The 26,919-nt window shown below is 42.7% G+C and overlaps 1 protein-coding gene across 1 annotated transcript in view; it reads left to right on the top strand.

Annotated features, from left to right (window-relative positions):
* Positions 1–26,919, top strand: part of bcl11ba (BCL11 transcription factor B a) — a 49,178-nt gene that overhangs the window by 12,326 nt on the left and 9,933 nt on the right. The gene's annotated exons all lie outside the window — the stretch shown is intronic.

Raw genomic sequence — 26,919 nt, 5'->3', positions numbered from 1 at the left:
CATAAGCATATTTCCCAGCATTTTGAACTATTCTGCAGAAGGACAGATGGAAAGACACTGCCAAACCTGCAGCTTCTTCATCACCACAAATACATTTGACTTCTTTTGAGCAAAAATGCAACAGCACATACACAAACATAAATGTCATTTTCCAGCCTTTGTGGAGGTTGTCCTGTTGAGACTGAGCCCATCCTCTCCAGCCAGAGAGAGAGAGAGAGATGTTCATTTCATTAGAGGCAGAGGACAACAGAGAGAGGGAGTGAAGAGAAAGAGGGGTGAGACAGGCACATTACCCACTCAAAGCCCTAAACACCCTCAAGGACTCGGCTAGTTGAAACAAATTGTGCAAAACGTGACAGAGAGACTCACCCTGACTTTCATGGAGAAATCCAGTCTAAGCCATCTGCTTAAAAGGTGAAAAGCTCATTAAAATTCAAATAAGCAACAGAGAAAAAAAAAACATGATGAGAGGAGAAGGAGGAGGAAAAAAGCAGAGACAGAGGGGTTGTAAAGAGGCTAGTTTCTCTCCCATTCAGAGAGGTAAAGAAGCAGTGTGGCAGGAGAGCAGCGGCCAGCAGTTATCTCTCAAACCAGTAAAGACGCTCAAAGAAAGCCAGAAGGGAAGAGGAGAATTTTCCAGTCTCCGACAGCAACTCCTCTCAGCTGAGGCAGATCTCTGGATGGCAGGTATTCACCAACAACCAGCAGGTGCTACAATTACCCACAAGTCCACAGCTAAATAAGAACTTCTCAAAGATGAAAGCATGTAGAAAAAGGACATTTCTCTCCTTCGACATGTAATGTGTCACAGATGAGAGCTGTTTGGGTTGGCTCAGTATTGTAGCCGTTAAGGCTGTTTTGATAGCAAATCCTGATGGTCATCACTCATAGATTCAAGGTAACTTTAACTCTTTACTGCCAAGTTAACCTGGGATTTTTGCCCAGCCTTGTGTTCCTTTTTAGAAGACTCATACTTGCATGTATCATGGAGTGTCAGAAGACGTGAGATGTTGTCAAATTATACAGACAAACATCGAAACTAATAAGCTTTTCCAAAGGGAAGCCAAGTTGATTTGTATGGCAAACATTAAGTCAAGTCAAGGTACTTTTCACAAGGAGTGAAAATACAAAATTCAGATGTCATAAAACAGCAGGTCCAGTCGCCTTTGACGCAGTACTTGTAGATATCCTGCTATACCTGGATGACTGTGAAGGACTCAAAGACAAACATACCCTGACCCAGCCCTAATGAACTAGTAGTATTTTAAAAGACAGTCAGGAAAGTGAAAGACAAAATGAAATAAATCAAAAGCATACAAAGGAGTGCGAGTTTTGGTGAGTTTTCAGTGCAGATACAATGTCTACAGAGTACGTAGCCAAAGGTGGAATGTTTTGACGCGCAGGTATCCAGTGTGTATGTGAGAATTACAGCGTGCTGAATTCTAACAACAGCTTTCTGAGTGAGCCTCGACTGCACCCAGTCAGAGTATTTTGGTGAATGTGGAAAATTGGCAGACACAATATTGCAATTAAGTGAAAGGAGTGTTTTTTTTTGCCAATTGAAAGAGGAATGAACACACTGATGATAAAGAATTTATGTGGTAAATGATGTGACACCACTTACCTTTGACAAAAAAACAAACCTGGCTTTGAGTACTTTTACATGTCGACCAAAACCTATTTCCAGGTTCAAGCTGTTGATATAGTCAGTAACACACAAGATACACATAATCCAATCTGTGTTTTGTCTTTAAATGCATGTCTTCAGCATTACAGCTGAATCTGATTGATCCACACCCCGATCGAGACTTTTATCTGCTTTAAGGGTCTTTAAGTAACTGTTGAAGCTGATTTATTTCCATTATTTGGGTTGTTTTTTTCTCTTGGCAGCAAGATTTTGAAACTTTGTGTAAAATCCACCTGACACTTGGACAGAAACAGAACCTAAATTCATCAGCAGCACCAGATCAAAAGTTAGAGGAAAGTGGTCCAGAGCCACACGAGGAAATGCACTCATAGGTAACACTCCTGACTCTTAGTGTGTTGAAGCAGGACAGAGCTCAGTCTGCGGTCTGACCTGCACTGTAAAACACTGTGTTTGGGCCTGAACTTCATCAATATTTTACCAGGCTGTTACAGCTGTGCTAGGCAGGCGCACGGCACAGCCACCTGAACCTCTTAAGGCACGGCGCTTAGGTCTGTGACTGTGCTACGGCTTTACATTTAGTACATTACATAATATCATGCACACCTCTGCCCAGTGTTGGCAGCAGCTGCATACGATGTACCACAGCGCTCTGAGGTCTGTCACAGGCTGCAAGGCTCTCACTCACCATTGCACATTCAGTGGCCTTTCGTAGCCTCTCTCACTGGAACACATTTATTTCTAACTATTGCATGCACTCTAATGATGCCGTCTTACTGTCCATCTCTAAGGTTCGCACGGAATAGGAGAATTTGTTCTCTGCAGCCTTGAACCATTTGAAGACAGATCAGCCGCTAGATAGCCTGATCCCAATTAGAGCATTTAGGTTATAGTGATGGGTTTGGTGGCAAATTCAGTTGGAATTTGTAATTTCTTCCTAAGCGCGATCCTCTTCCTCCTGTCTGTTTTAGGAATATATGACACCGTGAGTTGATGCTGTATGTTTTGTTTTGTGCTTTCAGTGTTCGCATATATGTGGTTTGAAACACTGTGATGCTGCTATCTTGGCCAGGGCTTCCTTGAGTAGCAATTTTGTGATCTCAGTGGGACTTACCTGGTTAAGTAAAGCTTTAGTAATAATAAAAAAACATAACAATCTGAGCAGTAGGAGGCTGCAAATCGCTCTGATACAATCCCAGAGCTGCGGAGCTGCAGTCAAGCATGTGCTCAAATTGATTGGTGTTGGTCACATTATTAGCTAGGCATTAGGTTATCCATATGTATTTGCATGAGTATATTTTTTTCCCCCTGCGTTTAAATGCTTGCAATATATCTAACTCTAGTCCTCCTGTGAAATCAACTCCACATGTGCAGTGTTGGAAAGCTTGAAATTGTAATTGCACAATATTTCTTCATAACAGAATGCGCAATAATTTTCACATTAAAAGCAAAAACATATTAGCGGCTCAATTGGACGTGCACTGCGGCAACTGTAAACTATATTGCTGCAATAACATTTTATGTTTCAAAATTACCCTCGGTATTTCACAATTTCCACATGAAATATGTCCAACTAGCACCTTATTAACACGAGGGGAGGACAGAGGGGTTTATTAATCGAGCCGGAGTTTAATTTGGAGAGAACACACTCAGCCCTGCTCATAATCACCAGGGAGCTGAAATATGATAGGTGGAGTTTTCTGTTTGCGACTCATACTGAGCTTTTCCTCCAGTAGGCTTTTTACACTTTCATTACCTGCTGAAAGGGAAAAAAGGGGCGAGAGACATACGGGAGGAAGCGAGAGAGCAGGGAGAGAGAGCGAGGGGAAAAATGATCAGGGAGTTTGAATGCCAGCTCAGAACACGACTGATGACGACGCTTCGTAATTGGCTCCCAGCAGGTCAAACTACTCCTTTATTCTCGAGCTTATGCACTTCCATTTGTTCTCCATGTGAAATGGAACACACACATATTCACACATGAGATGCTGTATGGAAGGAGCCATTTTGATTTAGAGAAAATCAGTACAAATCCTTCAAACATCAAAATCATTTTTTAATATTAGGTATAGAAATATAGTGAAAGTGCAGCCGTAAGAGAACCGAAAACATTGTGTTCTTCATGTGCCTGATTGCAGCTGATAAAAAAAAAAAAAAAAATCATTGCATGTGCCTGACACATTATGACTAAACTTTCTGTGCACGATGACACAATTAGGAAACACTGTTTGCTTTAGGGAAAATAGAAACATCACATGGTGGCATTTATGAAAACGCTGTCAGGGTGTCAAATTTTACACGAGCACATATTTTAATGCTTTAATGATTCATGTTTATTTAGCCCGGACCTGCGGCAGCATGTTCTTCTTCTCAAATAACGCTGGAATTGTTTGCCACCATTTAGACCTTTTTGATTTTTGGCTATTTTATCAGATATTTTTGATATTTTTTCCAACAACAGTCAGCTGTCGTCCTCTTCTTCCTCCACTTCCCCTCCTGAGCAGAGGCTAATGTTGCATTGAACATAATGCACATATAGACTGCTATCTAGTGAGATACTGAGTGTATTCTAGTCAGTATAGAAAGAATGTTCCATAGAAATGTAGTTATCACTGTCAACATACTCAATCGAACCAGTGCAGCCACAGGTCTCTGCTAGTTTGCAGGGTCAAGCTCCCCTTGCTAAAGTGCACCTTGTCTTTGTGTCTGGGGATTTGAACAGGCAACCTTTGTTCACACACCCTGCAGTCTTCCAGGTGGCTGTCAGTCAGGTAAGCTCTAAACTACACGGAGGTGGAATCCTGACAGTTTGGATTAGAGAAAAGAGAAGGAAACATGTCATTTTTACTTTCAGACACACACACACACACACACACACACACACACACACACACACACATCCACATAGAGTACGCATATCAGTGAGCAGTGAACACCACCTGACACGGTGCTGTGCAGCCCTTAAAGCCTTGTCAGCTAGGGTTTAATTCACACATTTAACTAAGTCCAATTGGAGTGGAGAGGAACGGGCGCACGCGCACACACACACACACACACACACGCACACACATGAATAAAGGCGCATGTAGTTTTAACAAACTCAAATATGATGACACCTTTTTAATCTGACAGAGCCATTTGACAAGACAAGTGCGTGTGTGTGCGTGCGTGCATGTGTGTGCGTGCGTGTGTGCATATGTGTGTGTGTGTGTGTGTGTGTGTGTGTGTGCCAGCTGTCTCGCTCTACCTCTGCTTTCACACCCACTTTTTTGTTGTTTTTTTTCCCAGCTGACTTTTGTTTTCTGTTTCAGTTCATTCTCTCTGTCTCTCGCTCTCTTTCTCTCTCTCTCTCACACACACACACACACACACACACACACACGATGGGTTGCTGCACTTTAAGTTGATTATCAGACAAAACAGGGAATAATTAATACATGATTTCCAACAGGACATTCCATATGAGAAAAAACACACATATTGCAAAAAAACAAAACATTTTCATTAGTGCATGTTTGAATCTTATGTAAACATTATGCACATGGACACACACACACACACACGCACACACACACACATCTTCAATAAATAATGACTGAGCACAGTGGTGCGTCCCTAAAATATTTACCATATGCTTATTTATCTTCCAAATGAAACTGCACAAAGACTTAACAAAGAGCTATGGTACAGTGTCTGTGAGTGTGTGTATGTGTGTGTGTGTGTTTGATATAACAGGCTGCACTTTAGAGGCATTACAGCGCCTGCTGCTCTTGTTTTTTTTGCGTTGTTTCAATAAAGCTGGGAGGCCTCTCGGATGGAGCGCCGGCCTTTTTGAAGTGGTAATTACTCTGGTTTGTATCGCTGCTCGCTCACTCCCTCTGTCTCTTTCTACCTCTCTTGCCCTCTGTATCCTGTGTGCTTTTGCCTGGTTTCGGCTGGGGTGTTTGTGTGTGTGTGTGTGTGTGTGTGTGTGTGTGTGTGTGTGTGTGTGTGTGTGTGTGCGCGCGCGCACGCACAGTTACAGTCTTGATGCATTTTTAATAGGCTTGAAAGGATATGGACAGACACAGACAAACACATTAAGCAGTGAGGAAACTACAACTGCTGTTTTTGTCTTGATCAGTGTTGAACAAATTACTTGGAAAATGTAATTAGTTACTTATTACGTATTACTCAATGAAGATGTAATTACCTTATTTTACTAATTGCTCAAAAGCACAAATTACAAGACTTGTTACATGATGTGTTCCTTCAAATGTTCTTTCCAACAGCTCCTAAACTGCCACACCATGTTCTGTCTTGTCTGTGTGGCTGAATGTAACTCCAAACTTAGAAGCTCTGAGTGTTGAAAACGATCAAGTGCTGAAAGCTAACATCAGATATGTAACCTTGTGTCTTTGTGCCAACAGATAGTGTCTGATTTTTATTCAAATGGTTCTAATTTTAATTTTGTGTTAAGTGTTTTATTCAGGGAAGATTCCTGGACTGCTGCGCCTGTCTAGCTAATATTATAAAATTTGAGAAGAGCTCGTCCGTCTCTTTTGGTGGAGGCTTGCTGCTTCCCTACAACTTCGACACCCGTTTCAAGCCAGCTAGCTCCCCGACCAGTCTGACCGCTGAACACAAAACCTTATTAACCCTCCCATCCTAACTATAACAAGTTCCTGCCCAGCGCTGGTTTCACTGCGCCTCATCATCGCTTCTGAAACTCAGACCTGCTGTGTGTGTGTATCTGAATGAATGTGTGTGTGTGCGTGCACAGCGCACATTCTCCTTCCTCTGCTCCCTCCATGCACCTCTTCTAACTGACGGTCTGTAAATCCAGCATCCAGGACACAAACCAGACACCGAGAGCAAAACAACTGAGACATGATGGCTGGAAAAGACACAGAAAGAGCAGGGTAGAGAGACCTAGAGAGACATCAGGAGAGAGAGAGAGAGAGAGAGAGAGAGAGAGAGAGAGAGAGAGAGAGAGAGACTTTTTGCCATTAATAGAGCATAAAAAGGCAAATGGGCATCTCATGTGCTTCTTAGCATTTTCAAAATCCCTTTTTGCGATTTTTGCCTCGTCGCCCCCTCTGCCACGTTAATCACTTTGCATGCACTCATTTAAATATTAAAATTTTCTTTAATCATCAAAGCCAGTGAGCATCATGCATATTCATATCAGCTTCCCCTCCCCTCTCCTCCATCCCTACATCCCCTGGATCTCAGGTTCATTACTCTGCCGCGCAGCCATTAGCCACTTCCCTAATCACACAGTTTACACACACAGACTAGCTCATGTATGCATGCACACACACGCACACACAGACACACACACACACACAGCTAGCCAACAGCGCTAACCAGTGCTAATCCGCTAACTAGACTAAAACACACAGGCATCCCTCCAGTCTAAACTGAGCGAGCAGACTTGTCATCCATCCCGGCTGCTAGATGGCTGGAGCTGGGAGTATTTGTCAAGAGGCTCGATGAAACCCTCATTTGCATAATGACTTTGTAGTTCTGCATTAATACAATTTGCATATGAAGCTGTGTTAATTACTCCTGATCAGCCTTTTTTGCATTCATGCATAGTAATTTTCGGCGACTTGCGAAAATTGATGTCCTGGCGTCAGGGATGAGATTGGTGAAAGAGTGTGTGTGTGTGTGTGTGTGTGTGTTGTGTGTGTGTGTGAATGAGGATGAAGACAGGGTGGAGATGATGAAGACACGGGAGGGGGGGGGCATTATCAAAGCAGAATTGATGGCAGATTGCTGTGGTTTATTTTTCAGACAGCGTCTCTCTTTCTATGTCTGTCCATAACTTTCTGAAATCTCCTTTAACTGTTGAGCGTAAAAGCAGAGGCTTCTCAGTAAAATCCCCTCCTAATTTTGTCATACATCATTCACACACACAGATTCACACGTACTAACAGAGGCTGGCAGGCAGCCATTTGTGAATCTATTGTTTACTCTCAGTTCTTCATTTCAAACAGCAGAGACTTTTTGTGCTCTCTGCTTCTCAAACCGAGCCGGGTTTGATCAAGACTGGTTATATAACATGTGGATAATATTGACGGCATTCTATAAGTCAGTTTTGGTTCTAATAAGAATATGCTTCTTTCTTTGAGATGCATCCTTTTTGTTGTTGTTCTGTGCATGTCTGTGTGTGTGTGTGTGTGTGTTACCACTGTGGTGGAATTAGCAGATTGCTTTGACATTTTTGATACAACACCACCCTAAGTGTAGCCACATGCGATCAGAGTTACTGACATATGATTCACATTGTATTTATTGAACCTCAGAGGTCCCTGGACCCCACTTTGAGAAGCACTTGGTTTAGCAGCTACTGAGACACGCCGTCTACTTTGCTGTTTGGCTTTTAATAGCTTTGGAAAATCAGCTTTTCTTTGATGAAAATGGCATCTAAGTGAGCGAAATTTGATTTTAGATGCTTTCCAGTTATTTAAAGCTTTCCCCCCAAGGACTAGCTCATTTGAATTCCCCACAGGGACGATCAGGTTTAACAAACCTCCTGTTAAACCCAGTTAGAGAGTTTCTTCATGGTCCCTCCAGAGTTCAGGCATTTATTTGTGGAATTGTTTTGGCCTTTTTCTTGCGAAATTGGCACAGGGCTTTGAATGTATGTCATGTGTGTTTTTCTTAGATGTACGAAAAATCAAGGGAAATGGAGAGCTCTGGTGAAAAGGAGGTGTTTATCTTGGTGGTCTCTGATTCATTTGAAAGCATTAGTAGAATTACAGCCAGAAGCTATTAGCAGCATGGAGAGTGTGGGCTGCCAGGTAGGCAAAGGCATTCCCAATAGAATAATAATAATAATAATAATAAATTAGAAAAAACTTTATTTGTACAGCACTTTTTGAAAGGTGTCACTGATTGTGCAAGCCTCAGATCCTCGGGCTCAGCTTGTACCAGGGCTGAGGGGCGTTCACGGCAAAAGCTTGCTCACCTTTGGTCCTTAGTCGGGACTCAGGAACAGCCAACAGAACCCTGGCTGAGGAACTGAGGCTGTGCCCTGGAATACGATGAATTACAATATTCTAAGTGAGACTAAATAAAGGCATGGAGGACCTCCTCGAGATCAGGCCGCTGATCTCTGTGATGCTTCTTAATTGACAGAAATATGATTTAACAATACCTGTAATTTGTTCTTCAAAAGAAAGTTCACTGTCAAATATCACAACCGGGTTTCTGGCTGCAGGTTTGATTTTTGAAGAAAGATCCAAGAGGTTTGTGTGAAATGAGTTTGGGAGGCCGAGATAATTATTTCTGATGGACATGAATCAGAGACAGCCGTGAGTAAAGGTTGAAAGTGATAGTACTGAAGATTCCTCTTTTTTGTTTCAGTTTTTAATGGTGAGAGCTCATGAGAGGCGTCTGTTCTGCTCTGCATGTCCCACTGATCACCTGTCAATCAGACTCCACTCTTTCCCCTGTTGGCTCTGTAGGTGGCACTTGTTTTTCATCCGTTCAGCCATGCTAGCTCTCACTGATCATGCTAACCAAGTAGCTCTCTCTCCTCTGTGAACTTATTGAAATGTAAAACATGTCTTCCTGTCCTTCCTGGTAAAATACATGCAAAAATAGTGCAAAAATATTGGATTTTGAACAGGCATGCAGAATTTCCTCTGTGTGGACGGCCAAAGTCCTGTTGTCATCTGACAGGTTTCTTTCAGTCTTTCTGAAGAAATGAAACATGTTTTTTGGGGTCAGCTATCCACATTTTAAGATAAATTAGTATATACGACAGCACTTAATTGCTTAGAATATAAGTTCCCATAACGATTTACCAGTGTGGCAGCATGACAGACAACATCGTAACATTAGCAAATTTCATCTTTCCGACATTTAATTTTAGAAACTGCTGTTTAAAAATAAATAACAGAAATTTTCTTTTTAAATTACCACCTTATCTAAACATAAGAAGCAGCGTGTTCCAAAGATGGATTTTTAGTATTGCGTTTTTACAAATGTTATTGTGATTTAGTGAAACAGACCCTGGAGTTCATTTTCTATTGTCTTTATTGTAGTTTCACTTTCCTCCCTATAGGGGGCATCAGACTGTCAACTCGTAAAAAATCACTGGAAAAGGACTGCATGTACCACAGCGCTTTTCTAGTCTCACTGACCACTCAAAGCACTCTACAACACAAGCCAGCATTCAGCCATTTACACAAAGGTGCCACCTGCTCATTACAAGCTACAACTATTGACAAGCACACACACTCACACACACTCCGACACTGAAACCATTTGCACATTAAGACTTGACCAAGAAGTCGAAGTTTCATTTTTAATATTAAGGTTGTAGATCGACAGACCCTCCAGTAAAAATGGAAATTTGTTAGTTAAATGAGAAAAACTTCAGAAAAAAAAAGTTAAAACTTTTTTTTGGTAAATTAGTATGATGGAACTGCTAAATGACACGTAGTCATGTGGGAATATCAACAGTGTTCAGCTCAAATGGAAATGTAATCTCTGAATAAAACGTATGTTCCTCTGTGAATTTTTGCCCTGTCTATGGGAGAAGCTCTCATATAGTGTGTTGGCTTTTGTGACTCTGAGTGATCAGATCAGGTGATAAAGCACTAGGTCTAGTTTGTTTCCAATCGTGTCCTTGAGCGAGGCGCTGTTGTCAGGCAGGTTGTATGTGAAAGTGAATAGAGAGAGGAGAAAGGCTGAAGGAGGCTGACTGGGAAGCTTTGTGAAGGTGACAATAGCTGGATGCAAAGCTACACTCTGTGCATTCATCTGGACTCACTACTGATGATATTTCAGGACGCAGGCAAGGCTGCACCCCCAACTCATTCTGAATGCCATTGTATGCTAGAGAGTGTGTATGTTTGCAGCAAAACTGTGCCTGCTGCTTCCAGTTTGCAGTGTGTATGTGTGCGTGTGTGTGTGCATGGACTTGTACAGCTGAGAAATTTTGAGGTTTTGATCTTGGGAGTGAGGAGGATATTTTAGGAAACTGAGGATATTTTGGCTGGTCCTCACTTTTGGACAGCCCTTCAGAGTGCTGTTTGAGAGTTCAGACTCGGTTTTAAGGGTTAGGTTAGAATTCCGTGTAGGGTTAGGCTCAGGGTTGAGGTTAGGCATTTAGTTGTGATGGTTAAGGTTAGGGTAAGGGGCTATGGAATGCATTATGTCAATGAGTGTACTCACAAAGATAGCTGTACAAACATGTGTGTGTGTTTGTGGGGCACACGTTTATTTTCGTGTCAATTTGGAACATGTGCATGTCTGTGTTTACTCCGCAGTTTTTCTCCAAACTAATTTGTTTCTCGGGAAATGCGTTTGTGTGCACATGTGTTTATTTTGCAATTTGTGAACGTGAAATGTCTGTATGAGTGTGTGTTTGTAAAAATGTAGGGTTTTTGTATGGAAGGACTGGGGTCATCTGTGAATTTTTCAGAGGCAGATCCAGTCCTGTGTTTGCAGATTGAGGCAGTATTCTAAACCAGACAGACCTCAGACTAACTCCGTCTGAGCTCATATGATCCACTCTTACAGTAACCCAACACATTTATCCAGTCAACCTCAAATTTGCTTTTTGGAACACCCTCCTCGGTTTGTCTTTCGTTACAGAATGAAGGTGGTGTCACATGTTTCTTTTATTTAAGATGTAACCTTAACGAAACTTGATGTGGACTAGTGGCGAGTAAGTGATTATTTTGTCAAAGAGCAAAGTACTTAGTGCGATGCTTTATCAATATGTTTATGGAGGGAAATCCTACCCTACCCTAACCCTAAACATATGAAAACGTTCTGCTTATTCTTCCAGACTTGCATTTAATTTTTGCCCTTTTTCTTAAATTAATTACTAGATAAGATAAGACTTTGCTTATCCTATGCTGGGGAAGTTCACATTCCTAATTTTAATACTTCAGGACAAGGAAGTAGACATTGCTTTGTTTTAAGGGTCCCAAGCCAGAAAGGTTGGAAACCACCCACAGTAAATCGGTTCCTAGTGTTCCCTCCCAGAAGAGTGTGAACAGGACATTCCACATAGAATGGAATAAATAAAAGAAAAAACAAAAGGCTGAGATACAGCATATCCAGTTTCCAGTGAAAATATGATGCAGCAACAAAGATTTAGCTCCAAAAATCTAGATTTCCAGGTAGAGGATTGCATTTGTATTAATGCGAAGGCAAACTTTGCCACACTCTGTGTCCTGTATAAGTGTGCAACGACTTACTGTGTTCCACATAAAGACATCAGACTTGCTGTGTCTTGACTTTGTGCTCAGTAGAACTGTGGCACCTTCCTGCCACAGCAGGAGAATAAACTTGACAGTCATCTGGCCTGGGATTGGTCATAAAAAATATGTGGCACATTGGTCATCACCAGCTCTCTCTCTAGAAGCTCTTTGGTCTTCTTCTTGTGCCTTTTTTATTGCCTGAAAATATCTCCTGCCTTCCAGCGTAACACCCGCCATCGCAGACTTCTCTGAATTAACTCCTGAATTTTGCTCGGACTGAGACCAAGTCACAGGGATTTTCTTTGGCTTTCTTTCTCCCCGCTGAGTCTCAGGGACGACGCTGTGCTTTGTCTTGTCTCCTCCTGCCAGAACAGCTTGCTCTTTCTGACCGGCTTTGAGGATCTGAATCCACTGCCGTTGCTTGTGTCGTCTATCAACCTGTCACTGGTGGCTTTCGCTACAACTCTGCATACAAGATTTGATTTTGTAAAGTCGGAGATGGCAGCGGGGGGCTGGGGGTGGGCTTGTAGATGCTGCAGAACACACATAAATAGGCAATACATATGGTTAGCCTTCCTAGCTAAGCTGACATGTTGATGTTTCAGAATCTCTTTGGACAAAACAGAGAGAGACGTAGCTCTCGACTAAAAATAACTTGACAATATTGTCACGACACAATAGCAGGCAGCAGCAGCTCCAGCCCGGCTGCATGGACAGGATGGGATTACCACAGTATTTTGCTGCGTTGGGGGCATTCATGACTGCCCCTCTCCTCTACAATGGGCTGTTGGCGTTTAGCACCGGCCAAATCACCACTTAACAAAAGCTAATTTCTCACTTGGTTAAACTGGGAAGGATTAGGGGCCCTGTGTCGGCGCAATCCATGTTTGGTGAAGAGTGAGGGATGGAGGGATGTTAGGAAAGGATTTAAACCTCAATTACAAGGGACTGAGAGCTTTTGTGTGTCCGTGGTGAAGGTGGGACACTGAGGTTTAGCGACTTCGCCGAGAATGTTTGATGCCTTGTCGTGCACGAGTGTGGGTGTGTGTGTATGTATGTGCATGCAGCCAAGGGTGGCATAGCCTGACAAATACATGTTGATCCCCTTGTTTAGGAGGGTTTAAGTCTCCCCAGTTTCACATACTAACACTACTTGGGCTATACACAAGGAGGAATGACTCACAATCAAAGCTTATGAAACAACAGTAATTTAAACCTTCCTGTTTGTGTTATCAAATGGTTTAGTATTACATTGTCTGACGCCGTAGCTCCCATCCCATAGAATCCCTCAAAAAAACCCTTGAGGACATTTTATTGACCTGAAAGCCTCATAGGACTCAGTACCACCCCTACTACTACGCAAACCCCTCAAACTTATTAAGGTGTCAGTATGCTTCAATGGTACTGCATTCTGTATCGTCTAATAATGGTTAAAAACCCCTCCGCCATCACCTTTCCAACATTCTGATCAGACATTTTGCAACCTTTCGACATAAGCGCACCCACATCACGTAGCAGTTGGCTTCCCTTATTTCATTCATCACACAGTTTCTTTTTTGTATCTACTATCATAATGTACAAATGAATGCAACACCATGAGTACCTTTGGGAAGAGACTGTCTGAAAATTCACGCTGTTATGTGTAATTGCATGATTATTGTGTCTCAGCCATGTCAGTGACTGTAGGTTTTTTTTTTGCCTCTCCTCAGAGGTTGTTCGGGACAGCTGTAAACACTTTTACACTTAGACACGCTCAGAGGACGTAGTACAGGCATGCTCCTAAGCATCCTTCTCCACCTCCTCTAGCAACCTCAAAACAAAGTCTCAGCACACAATAGAAGCCTTTGCTGTCCCTTGATATCCTGTAGCATCCCACAGCACTGCTTAAAGCCCTTCACCACCTCTTAAAACCATTTAGCGCCACCCCTTCCACCACTGCAGCCAGACCAACTTTTACTGGCTTTTCCCTTCACCCAATATTTAGCAGATGTTGCTGTCTTTGGAGCTCATATTCATCTATTTATTTGGTGTGAGGGACATTCTTGGTGGTGGTGCAGTAAAACCAGAGCAGCGGCCTCTCACCGTCTTTCACCCAGAACCAGATTTTTAGCTGCTTTCAGCATCTCTCATCTCCTGGAGACTTTTGAAGGAAGAAGAACAGGATAAGGAGGGGGTTAGATTTCCCCCCTGAACACCAAACCCTTTCGTTTGTATCAAAGCTTTGCCTCACCCCCACTGACACCCCTGAATTATTCACTTAGAGGAAAAGATAAACAAAGCTTGCGAGCTACAGTTGTTCTATTGATTTCTCTGGGCAACATCACAGATAACAAAAAGAGGGCTGGAGGAGAGGAGCTGGGCTGCTGCTGTCTTTTTTTTTCCATCTGTAAATAAATCAATGCCATAAGTAGTTTTTCTCCTGAGAAAGCAACCCATGTCCTGTTTCCCAGGAAAGAAAATAATGCATTTAAATTATAGCTACTTTATTATTTAGGGGTGAGAGTTAGAGTTTGAGCATGTTTCTATGCATTGGGGGCCTTGCCATATGGGAACAGTCTTTTCTACCTGTTGGTTAGGCTAAAATTGCCCATCGCTGGGGTAATTAGCCATTTGGAGCGAGGTTGGGGGTTGGCCAAGTAAACAATGCTGGCTGACGGCCAACAACTGGCAGTACAACCCTTCTGATTAGAAACAGGCAGATCCTTCCTCTTCTTTTTTTCCTCCCCTTTATGTGCTGGGAAAGATGGACCAAAAGTTTAAAAATAAAAGCTGCTCATAAACTGTTAATTTCATGTGTTGCATTACTGAAAACACATAGTATTGAGTATTGGGTTACGGTGAGTGCTACATCTTCACGTGCTCTTCCATATCCCTACTATGAACGCTTGTGTGTATCTGTCTGCGTTTTTTGCATGTGCATGACACGCAGCTAAATTTTTGGCCCATTTAGCGACACTCCTGGCCAACCGCAGGATCCCTTAACTGCCCCTTTGGCACCACTTGAAGGCTTGCAGATAAAAAGCATACCTGGGAGGACATTGCAGGTTGGCGGGCACAGTGTTTTCTCTCTCCCTGTCTAAGGCTGCTTAATCACCAGAGGGTTTCTCCATTGTTGTTGTTCCCCCTGCCCCACAGCACATTATTATGTCATCAAGATGCTTAGGTAAACTGCAATCCTATACGACCACCCATGCAGGCATTCACAACAACCGCAGGATGTGAAACGTTTTCTTCATCTGCAAAAATTGTGATTGGTCAGTGGATAACGTGCGACCAGCCTCTGGCAGGCCTTGGCCCTCAGCGGGCCTCACGTCATGGCTGTCTGCACAGCATCGCCATCTGCCTGGCTGCGGTGAAAAGTCTTGCTAGTAAGGGAAATCAGATCAGTGCATCCAGAGTAGCTTGATGTGAGCTTGACAACAACAACCAGACAAAGCACTCACACACACAGAAAGTCAGACGAGCAGAGCTGATCCAGCAGCAGATGCCTTGACCTAAATGGTCAGTGCTTGAGTCTAATGAGCAGTGGAGCAGGCTGGGATCTTAGCACTGACCAACACTGGCACTAGCCACACTACTCTGCGTGTGTGTGTGTGTGTGTGTGTGTGTGTGTGTGTGTGTGTGTGTGTGACACATAAGAGGGAGACAGATCTAGCATGCTGGAACCATAGACCACCTACTCTAATATAAGCGGTTTAAACACTGCTATGATTGTCTTTCCCTCTGTCTCAGTCATACACAAATGTAAACACACACCTCAAATCCCTAACAAACAGTCCAAAGCACTAAGGATCCTCAGCAACTAAAAGTCCTTTAGTACATTTTGGTGTGTATTCCCGAGGAATCACAAATGTTAAGCAAATTAGACTGATTATAGATTTCAAGTGAAATTTTTACGTGAAATTTTGATACAAGATGATAAGTTGTCGTGTTGATTTGTGTGTCTATTGTGATGTTTGGAATGTTTGGAAAGAATGTGCAGAACTAGCAACCGAAACTGGGTCTAGGTTTCTTGGATTGAAATACAGGCAAGTTCCTGAGTTCCTAAAAAAAGCCCTGTAAGAGGTGAGCAAGCAGACCAGTCAGGCTCAATTTCTTTGTAGCCAGAATATTCTGTTGTTAACTTGTGTCTAAGAGATGAGTTAAAAGAATTCTTCTCCACTCTCACTCATCATCTGTCTTTCCTCACTTTCTGGTCACGTCTTTGTTGTGTTTGGCTGCTGTATGACTGCTGAGCTATGACTACGGAGCCCTATCGCGCTCTCTCCTTCCAGGCGTCTCATATGACAAAGAGGTTTTTCCAGTTCCTCCGTGTCCAACACTTCACTCCTCCTTCCTTTGGTATCCTTCACATTTTCACTCCTTACGCTGCCTTCTTTGTCAGACTGGCCGAGGAGATGTCCTGGTGTGTCACAGCATGTTGTGGGATGTTGCAGTGTGTTACGGGAAGCACCGTCATGCTCGGCCTTGTCTCGTGCTGTCGTCGCATCATGTTGCAGAATTTACCAGCATGTCAGAGATCATGGCTGCACATTGTAGCGTGTCACAGGATGTTGCTGCATGTCGCCGTGTGTTACAGATGCAGGATGTGGCGTGTGTTACAGTGTGAGCTGTATATCCTGTAATCTGTTTCTGTAGTCTTCCTCAGAGTTTGGTGTGTTGAATATAGAAGACACTATTTAACAGACTGATTGATTTTCTGACTTACTGGTTTACTTAGTGGTTAATATAACAATGGAGCTGTTGATTGAAACAGAGATAAAACCAATGTATTTCTTCTTTAAGAGATGGGACAGCCTTGCTAGACTTTACTTCAGACTGTGTGTGTGTGTGTGTGTGTGTGTGTGTGTGTGTGTTTGTGTGTAGGTGAATATGTATTACTCCTGTTGTGGGTATATGAATCTGTTCACAGTCACATTGTGGGGACTTGCTTCCTTACAGGCACTGAACACAAGTCCCCATAACATAAATGATTAAAATTCAGGGTGAAGACTGGGCTTAAGGTGAGGGTATGGTTAGGTTTATGTAGAGGTCATGGTTAGGGTTAGGGTTAGGTAAGTAGTAGTTATGGTTATGGTTAGGGTAAGTCTCCAGGGAATGAAAGTGAGTCTATGTAATGTCCCCAAAGTGATGGAAACATGACTGTGTGTGTGTTTGTGTGCGCGTGTGTGTGTGTGTGTGTGTGTGCGTGTGTGTGTGTATGTGTGTGTGTGTGTGTGTGTGTGTCTATGTGTGATGGTATGAGGTTCAGCAAATGAAAACAGATTGGAGTAGTTATGGGAGCAGGCCTGCTTCCAGTTAGAGTGGAGACAGAAGGAGCACAGAGGAGCTCCTTTCCATTACTTTCCTTTCCCCTCTGCTCTTCTCTCCTCTCATAAAAAAAAAAGTTCAGGCTTTGATGTTTTGTCCAGAATATTCCCTCCACCAATCATGACTGAGAATATAACGGCAGCAACAGCCAAATAAATTGGAAAGACATTAATATAAATACATAAATTCTAACAGTAGACTGTAAAAACAGAAACCTGAAAAATATGGATGTGATTTGGCTCTAGGTCAGTTTGGTAATTGAGGTTATTGTGATGGATGCATGTACCTGCTTCAAAACTCTATAGCCAGTGAGCTACTACAGTTCAACAGTCAAGCAGTATTAATGGTAACATGCAGCTGTTAAACACTGTTAACTTCCTCAACACAATGTCAGATTCTCTGCAAGTCAGATTTGTTGACAGCAGGAAGGATAATTGGCTGAACTGTCTGTTTGACTGACTGTAAAAAGTTGTACGTGTGAAAACGCCTGTTTAATCATGCTCAGGAACATGGTGGAAGACACACTGTCTAAAGAGCTTTGGCAAAGATCCTCCTCCTGTACTCTACTCAGAGGTATAGTCTGAATCTGGTAATTAGTGTTGGGTGTTGGTGAAGAGCATTGCTGGAGGCAGATGGCAAAAAAAAAATTGTAGGAGAAAGGAAGGATCTCCATTCAGTTGTCATAACTGTGATATAGACCGGTGACACTGCTTTGACTCAAGTCCTGAGGAATGATCCGGGCTTTACCTGCCAGGAGGACGCTCAGGTCATCTCCTCACTGTTTCACTCTGAGTTTTTACATTGATCAATATATTTTTTTTGGGGTGGTTGTCTTTAAATGTGACTGTTTTTAGACAAAAAAAAAAACAATTAGGAATTTAAAAGTAGTAGTAGGTAAAACTAATTGATCAACTATATTTCTTTGTAGTGCTCAGAAAGAAAACATAAATAGGCAAATTATCTTCTCACAGATCATGTGAAGATCATGTGATAGCCCACGGTATGATCCAAAGCTACTTAATGGACTTATTGGTGAAATTGTTTTCTCAACTTTTTCAGCTATTCTCCATCAGAGAGCACATTCAAAGCCAGAATACAAGATAATGAAATTTGCAAAACATATGACTTAAAAGTTAAATTCAATTTTTCAATTCAATTTTATTTGTATAGCGCCAAATCACAACAAAAGTTATCTCAGGACACTTTCCATATCGAGCTGGTACAGGCTATGATGCACTCTAAATCCTCAAATAAACTTTTTCTGTTTAGAAAGTAAAATGTTAAAACACTATTTCACAGCCTTCTTATGGTGGCTGATCAGTAATTTCATTCATGTTGTTAGAAATCCTAGTATGTCTAAATTTGTGGTTATGGCCTTAACACAAGCCAGCATTCACCCATTCACACACACATTCATACACGGGTGGCAGAGGCTGCCATGCAATGCTCATCAGGAGCGATAACCATTCATGCAGTGACACACCGATGGCACAGCATCAGGAGCAATTTGGGGTTCAGTATCTTGCCCTTTGACACTCTGAAATGTAGAGTGCAGGGGCCGGGGATCGAACCACTGCTCCTCTGATTAGTGAATGACTGTTCTACCTCCTGAGCCACAGTTTAGTTTGTGGCATTAGTTTTCATAACATCAGCAATTATTATTATTATAATTATTATTCAGCAAAATAATTACTGATACTGTATGCGGGAATGCAGCAACATTACACAAACACAATGATAAAGACAGGTTTTAAATAAAGCTTCAGGTGTCCTGTACATTGAGAGAAGGCATTATTACATTGTGGGTGCACTTAGTAAATGAATTGGTTTAGTGTTTCTTGTGTCTGTGTTTCTTGCCACATCAGAAGGTCCCCGTGTTATCAAAACTGATAGAAATGATGGACAAAACTCTGAAAATAAGATACTGTAGTAAACTGGAATGTCCCTATAATATCATTATCAAAGCAGTATGATCCAACAGTGTTATACAAGATTATGTTATAGAAAAAAGGTGTTAAACAAACTTTAGGTGGGCTCCCCCTGCACTGTGTCCCGCCTGCAGGTATATGTTTCTGCAGTGGCTCTGCTGCCTTTCCGGAGCTCTCCCTTCATCCAGGCCTTATAAGGGCCTCCAACACAGACCTGTTCCCTCGTCCCTCTCTCCATCCCTCCATCCATGCCCTCCTCTAACCTCCATCTGGTCTGGATCTGCTCTAGTCCTCGACCTGCCCCTCCCTCTCCACCCCCACTGCTTCCCCGCTTCTACTTCTCGCTGCCATTTCTGTATAAACAACTGGAGTATGACCATAACACTCAGACCACAGGCTGCACTCCTTCATTTTCACCCCCTCTCCCCTCTCTGCTTCACCTCTTTTTCCACCTCAGCAAACCGTTTGGTTGTACTTTTGTGTCCACAGGTGAAGTTAGTCAACTCGAATATGTCGTCTTTTATCCTGTCTTTTTATAGGGAGGGAGATATTTAAATAGCCGCTAAAGGTTACATTTACAAGAAAAGATCAAAGCTTCGCTCTGAAAGTTGAAGAGGTGAAGCTGATCAGAGGGCGTAATGTTGAATTCATAAATGTGGCATTACACTCAACTCTGTCTGCTTCACTAATGGAGAGAGAGAGAGAGAGAGAGAAAGAGAGAGAGAGAGAGAGAGAGAGAGAGAGAGAGAGAGAGAGAGAGAGAGAGAGAGAGAGACATCTTTTCTTCTTAACACTGGTGTCAGGCCGCGCTGTAATATGTCTTATTCAGACAGGACAGCCACTGCTACATCATCGTCTGGGATAGGGCTCTGGCATGTGTGTGTATGTGTGTGTGGTTCGTTCCAGGAGACTCCTACTTGGCAGTGTGTAATTTGGACCAGCTTTATATAAGGGGAGGGAAGTAGGGAGAGGATTTGGATGGGACAGGTGACAGGGAGACTTAGAGGGGAGAGGGAAAGAGAGAGAGAGAGAGAGCGGGGGGATCCAAAAATGTGTTGGAACGCTGTCCCGGTCAAATCAGCATCATGGCAGAGTTTCTCTATTGTGGCTGCAGAGACCAAGCCAACTCTTCACCTGACAAGATGTCAAAATGACTAAACCTCAAAAGACAAAAACACTTTGAGTCTCCACAGAGGAGCCGTGCTCGCAGGATACCCAACACTGAAGACCTGCCTCATCATGCCCAATGAGAGACTGATCATCTTATACATTCTGCTATTGAAATAAATCACAGTCAGGTTGCATAACTCTTTTTCCACATGCTATGTTTATTTAACTGAAGGTTTTCATCTGTGCTGCCTTCTGATTAGTGATTAAATCTGGTTTCTTTAAATAAGTCATGTGACTTCCCACTATTGCCTTTAATTAGACAGTTAAAAATGATTCTTAGAAATTTGGAACCAGGAGTTTCTCCCAATCAGGTAGAAGAGCACGAGTCCGGTCCAACACTGACGTTGGCTGATAGATACACAGTACACTTCATCCCAAAGGTGTTGGATATTGTTGTGATCAGGACTGTCAAGTTCTTCCAAAGCAAATTTAAAAAGGCATTTCTTTATGAGGCTGGCTTTGTGTTTGGGTCATTGAAACCCTTCATTCTTTCTGTAACAGCTGCACTGTGGTCCGTGATGGAACATGAACTCTCTGAAAGTCGTCATGAAAGTCAGAGGCGCGAGTTGCTAATCCCCTACCCCAAACTCGATCTGTTGCATGAAAGACACTGCTTCCTGCATTGGCACTTAACACTGGCATTGTGCATACATTTCGAGGTGTGGAATAATTCAAAATGAATGGAATTCCTATGGGTAGCAGGCTGGGGCATTGCAACAAAAGGGCCCTCAGTTGCCACGGTTAAAAACAAAGCTATGATATCAGCTGTAGCCTTCAAATTTCCCTTCATTAGTACTAAACGGTTTCACCTGAATCACGAAAAACAGCTCCAGACAAAGATGTCCCAACAGAGAGGCAATGATTCCTTAATTTCTTCATTAAATCAGCATCAGCCTCAGCTTGCAATGTATTGTAGCCTCTGACCTTTGTTGGAATAAACACATTAGGGCTGTACAACTCCACACATATTCCAATAGATTACACTTTATGAGCACTCTCTAAATTTGAAACACAATCTGGGAGAAAAGAAAACATTAAATAATGATGAAATTAAAGTATTACTTATTTTGATGGAAGCTACAATCAAAGGCCTATTTAACTATAATATTGCCGCACTACACCTGAGCTTCACTGTGTCATAATCCACAAAGAGTACAACCCTGATTCTGCCAAGCAGTTCAGTTTGCTTCAGTTCATTACACATTAGAATGGTTAGTTTCACTTTTCCATTGTCACAAGTTGCGCATGGTACCGATACAACCATTCCATTTTTCATGACTCCTCTGTTGAGGTATGGCGCACTGATGTTGAGCTAGAAACACTGCAGTCTGTTGATTGATACAACCAGAGTCGTCTCGTTGTCTGCACTCTGATGTAGGATTTCCCAACCCTCCATTTTTTTTCCAGCAGTCTTTTGTCTTGCTGCCTGCAGCCTTTTCTCAAACAAAGCTTGTCTCCTCGTGCATACCTCCATTGCATTCCTGCTGTTGTAAGAGTAGCGTAACTCAGTGCTAAATGCTTGTGAGTGTGTGGTTGCACGAGTGAAAGAGAGCAAGCGGCAGAAAAGTGACGATGAATGCAAGCAGAGCAGAGGAAATGGTTAGCAGGAAGTTGTCAGTCTGGAAGGAAAGGTATGGCATAGCTTACAGTGTGGCAGTTCATCAGTGCTGCAGCTTCTGAAGACCAACAAAAGTCTCTGCATTGTTTCCCAGCTGCTGGAAAAGTGAAGCGGAGTTAGCCCCGAAGCATCGGTAATAACCCTGCCTACATTTAAGAGTACCGTCTGTGGTGGAAACACAAAACAGATCTGGGGTTTATGTACATGTAGGTGTGGGTAAGACGTGGTTCAAGGCTACTTAGTTACAGTGTTTGGTGGAAACACGACTTACGAATGACCAGGTACCAGGTGCATCCTGCATGTTGTGTGTGTGTGCGTTCAGGATTAGGGGACCACTGGAACCAGGGGGGTGTGTTTGGGCAAGGACGATGCCCCTCCAGAGCCCCTTCCTGCCATCGCACCCTTCATATACACACATACATGTGCACATACACTCCCCAGGTGCAGTGGTGCAGGCCAGTGTGGGGGATTAGCTGGTATGCTCTGGCACTCTCTTCTGGTAATCCCTCTAATTTGTTAACAGGGCACACACACACACACACACACACACACACACACACACACACGCACACACACACACACACACACACACACGCACGCACACGCACGCACTGTGCCAGTTTGTCTTGGATTGCACCTCCACTCCTAATTTTAACTACAGCATTGAGGACTACTTGTTTTTTGTCATGTCTTCTGAGAGATGGAGTTCCTCTTCTTCCTCTTTCCCCTCCTCTTCCTCTTCCTGCTGCTCCTCCACTCCCCTAATGAGCTAAATGCATTCTAATTTGGCTATGATCAGCTAAGCCTTCCTTTAAAATTCATAACATAAGAATGCCAAAACCCCTTCCCCTCCCTTCCTAACTCCCTCCCCTTCTTGTCTTGCCATGACTGTCAGGGCTTGTATACACACACATACGCACACACTTTGCACAATGATAATCCTTTGTTGGCTGGATAACATGCAGAGAAGATGGGGTAATGCTAAAGTTCAGCACATGCTGGGATGAAAGAAGGTTGCGTAGACTCTGGAAAAGAAAGAGTAAAGGACTGAGAGAAGGAAAATAAAAATAAACACAGCTCATGCTGATTCTTTAGATGGTTAATGTTTTTATCTGGGTTAGTTCTATTGAGATCAACTGGCTCTGCAGGATACCGATACTCGCTTTGTTTCCACCCAACTGTCAAGTCGGTTTCACGAAAACTTTGGTGATGTTGCTAAAATTAAAATGGGAGTTAAGCGGATGTCGACCGGCTGCACCAAAAGAAATTAATTCCCTGGAAAAAATGTCCCTGGATCTTCCTGCCACCGGTAGCAGGGATTGTAACCATGACGGACCTCTTAACTGACAACTCAGCTGCTTTTTAGACTTTTAGGCTTTTTACAGCTGTCTTCTGGTTGGAGAAACAACAGCCAATCAGAGCTTTGAAAGTCAGAATGGGCATGTCATCTCCCTGCTGCAGAGCTAGCAAAGATAGCATCAAGTGCTAATGAGAGTCTCCAGCTTTTGAACTGACTTGCAACTTGTTCAATTGTGGTGTAGAACATTAACTGCTGCAGGAGGCTGTGTCTTTGTCAGCCGGTGATTGGATGGATACATCAGTCACAACTGTTTGGTCAGGGCTAAATAACCCGTCTTCCAAACACAAAATGACTAACATGAACATAATGTCAGACTGAATTGTGAAGTGAAAACAAAACAGCAATAAGGAGTGGAAGACCTGACATCACCTCCAGGCTCCAGGGCTTCTTTCCATGCCCTTTCTGAAGAAATGAAACGTGGTCCAAAATTAATATCTGTTGCATCATTTGACATTGGCATTTGAGCCCTTTGTGATTTTAACAAAGGGCAAACTATAATTCATGTCTGGCAAATTCTGGCGATGGAGTGATCAAAATATGTCACCGTAACTGTTGGTTTCTCCGTTATCCATAATATCCACCCACACTCTTTTCTAATGTCATGTTTCCAAAATGTCTTAACATGTTTATGTCACAAATTATGTTGTAGGGCTGAAATTTTATTCATTAGCATTTAGTCCTAAATGTAAATGTGATGCTAAATAAACATGAAGCTCTGGGTCCACTTTGGGTGTGTATTCAGTGTGAATATCTTAAAAAAAAACACACAAGCTACAAAAAGCACTTTTCAGCTATTGTGTAAAGAAGCACATGCTGCTTTTCATTCTCCCAGATTCCTTATTTTCCCCAAAACTCCTTTAAATTAGCATAACATTTTTCAGTATAACTATGAATTTTTCAAGTATTGAATTTTCGATTCAGCTTGTCACTTTTGACACATCATACTTCGCAAAATGTGTGGCATGTAGGTTGACAGTAACAGCCTGTATAGCAGCAAGAGTTTGGGGTTTGCCTCTTGGTCGTTAGCCAACAGCGTCTGTGGCGAGCTGAGCTCAGAGATGACTCAGTCTCCCCAGAAGGAGGTTTTAGTCTGGCCGGCCGGAGCTTTGGGAGCTGTGAAGTAGCTGCAGTGAATCACCGACTCAGACACAGCAGATAAAGCTTATACTGACTCCACTGTCAGAAGAAAAGTGTGAGATTTTCATTTCCTCACAGTTAGGGCGATTTAATTAAAGCTGCTGCTGTGTGGTCCTGTAGTGATTTTAGTTGCGAGCTATTAAAGCCTATTTAAAAAGCCTGTTGGATGACATTAAAACCCTGCGCTCAAACCACTTCATTCAAAACGAATAGACTACTTAAAGAATACTGGGAACTCGGCGCCAAATTAGCTCTGCTTTTTGAAATTATCTCATTAGGAAACGCACGGAATAAACACTTCTTAACTGTCCACAAGCAAAAAAAAAGAAAAACATTCCTCCAGTTCTTACTGTAGCATGGATGTAAGTACAGCGTATACACACATAAGTGTGTGTACTGCGTCTGCAGATATGGAAAAAAAAACACACACACACACACACACACACACACACACACATCTGATTTGCAATTTGTAATTGTTGCCGTGCCGTGTTAGTGGTAAACAAGACGTCAGCCGGTGCAAGGTGAAAATTGTGCGTCGTGCATGCGTGTTTATCTGGGTGGGGGTGGAGGATCATACGCATGTTAATGATACTGCTGGCTTAATTATGCAGAAAAAAGTAAGGAAACTTTTTACAAGCATGATGAAAGGCCAAGAGGGGAACACACACACACACACACACACACACACACACACACACACACACACACACACACATGCTGTACCCTTGGTTCATGTCAGCTTGTATGTAAATGCCTCAGTGCTGACATTGCCCCCCCTTACGTCAAACCTGCTCTGCTGCTGCACTTCCTGTATGCAAACCAGCTCAGGTCTTTAATCCACTTTTGATTGGATGGAGGTACTGGGGGGCAACTGTACAGCCCAGTCTTCGTAAGCCCCCGTGATTGAGAGATCAAGGTGCAGGGACACAGGAGGGGAGGTCAGTACTACACTAACGAGAGGGATGAAATGACACAGACGGACATGAGAGAGGAAAGGGACAGCAAGATGAATGAGGATGAAACTGTGCTCATTCTATTTGAACCACCTCACTGAGAGAGAAAAAGATTGTCGTCTTCAGGTAACCAGTCAGACAGGACACCTGGACACCCCTCTGTGTGCCAGCAGTGAGCCTTTGTAGAAAAGCAATGCCCACTCACGACCCCTTGTCACCGGGTTCAGCAGCTCATAAGAGTCATCCTTCCCTCTCACATGGTTTTATCTGAATCATTTTGACAGTCCTTCGGAGGTTAAACGAGAAAAAGCATGGAATTTAGAAAAGTTAGACAAGGATAAACATCGTTTTGTTCATCAGAAATATGTTTTCTCTTCTATCTTGTTAATCATCTTGAGACCCCTCAGATTTATCACACGCAGAAATGCTGAGAGTAGAGACTTACAATAGAACCCATTCATCAAAACCAGCCATGATATTTGTTAAGAAGCTGTTAATAGTGACTTAACTTGTGTTTTGTTGTCAAGGGTGGTTGTGCACCACATGGCCGGGTGATACTTCAGTGTTATCATTTACTGGCGTTTAGTAAAATCATATCATGATCGTGATATGATCTTATTTTATGACTGTTGAACACATTTCTATCGTCTGAACTGAAGATTTCCAGCCAGTTGTAATTAAAAACTAACAACATAATTGTTTTGTTTAACAAAACAGGCTTAACCTGCTATGGGGACCTGGGGCAAAAATAATGTGCTAAGCCCAGTTTTTCTCAGATTATGTCAGTTGACATTGTGTTGAGTGCCAAATCTTACACATTACCATACAAGCTTGAGTCTGGAGGTTCTGGGGCCCCTTGGGTTCGGCTACCCATTTTGCCCATTTGGTCCAGCCTTGGTCTCCTCTGATATTTATCAGTGGCTCAGAGTTCATTGCTTTGAAAATCTGTTTGATGGTTTTATAAGAGATTTTGGATATGTGGACAGTATATCCTCACCTCGACCCTTAAGTTCTGTCCAAGTTTGTAACCGTGCTTTTGTTTGGTAAAGTTCAGTGAATGAAAAAAAGTCTTGTCAGAATCTGTTTAGAGGTTTTGAGTGTTACTGGCTCACACATCAGTATAAACATGTTCCACGTGATGAAAATCAGTTTATACTTTGCCCGTATGAGTCAATAAACCTTGAGGTAAACTGTCGCAGGAAGGGCGCCAATTGAAGAGGATACAAAATATAGAGAGGAGTGAAAGTGTATGTTGAACGTAATAGCTTCTGTGGAGACAAAAGTTTCGCTGTGCTCTGGCTTTTCACAGTCCCCCTCTCAGCGTTTGTCTCCTCAACAGCCATTCACAGCCAGAGATGTGTGCAAATGTACTGACTGTCACAATGTGACGCAACAATCTGATGGCGCTCCTCCGGCACTCTCTGCATTAATTGCACATTTTGCAACGATCTGCGCCTCCCCCGTAACTGTACAGATCTGACTCCCTCTCTCCTTCTCTCCCTCTGTCTCTCGTCTCCCTCCCTCATCTGTAATAGCTGTGATTTAATTTAGCTATTTAACCTGTAATTCCAGCAATATTTATTGAGG

This window comes from Chaetodon auriga, chromosome 14 (assembly GCF_051107435.1).
Source record: "Chaetodon auriga isolate fChaAug3 chromosome 14, fChaAug3.hap1, whole genome shotgun sequence".
NCBI lineage: Eukaryota > Metazoa > Chordata > Actinopteri > Chaetodontiformes > Chaetodontidae > Chaetodon > Chaetodon auriga.
Note: the sequence above shows the minus strand (reverse complement) of the source record. Positions and strands in the feature narration are given on the sequence as shown.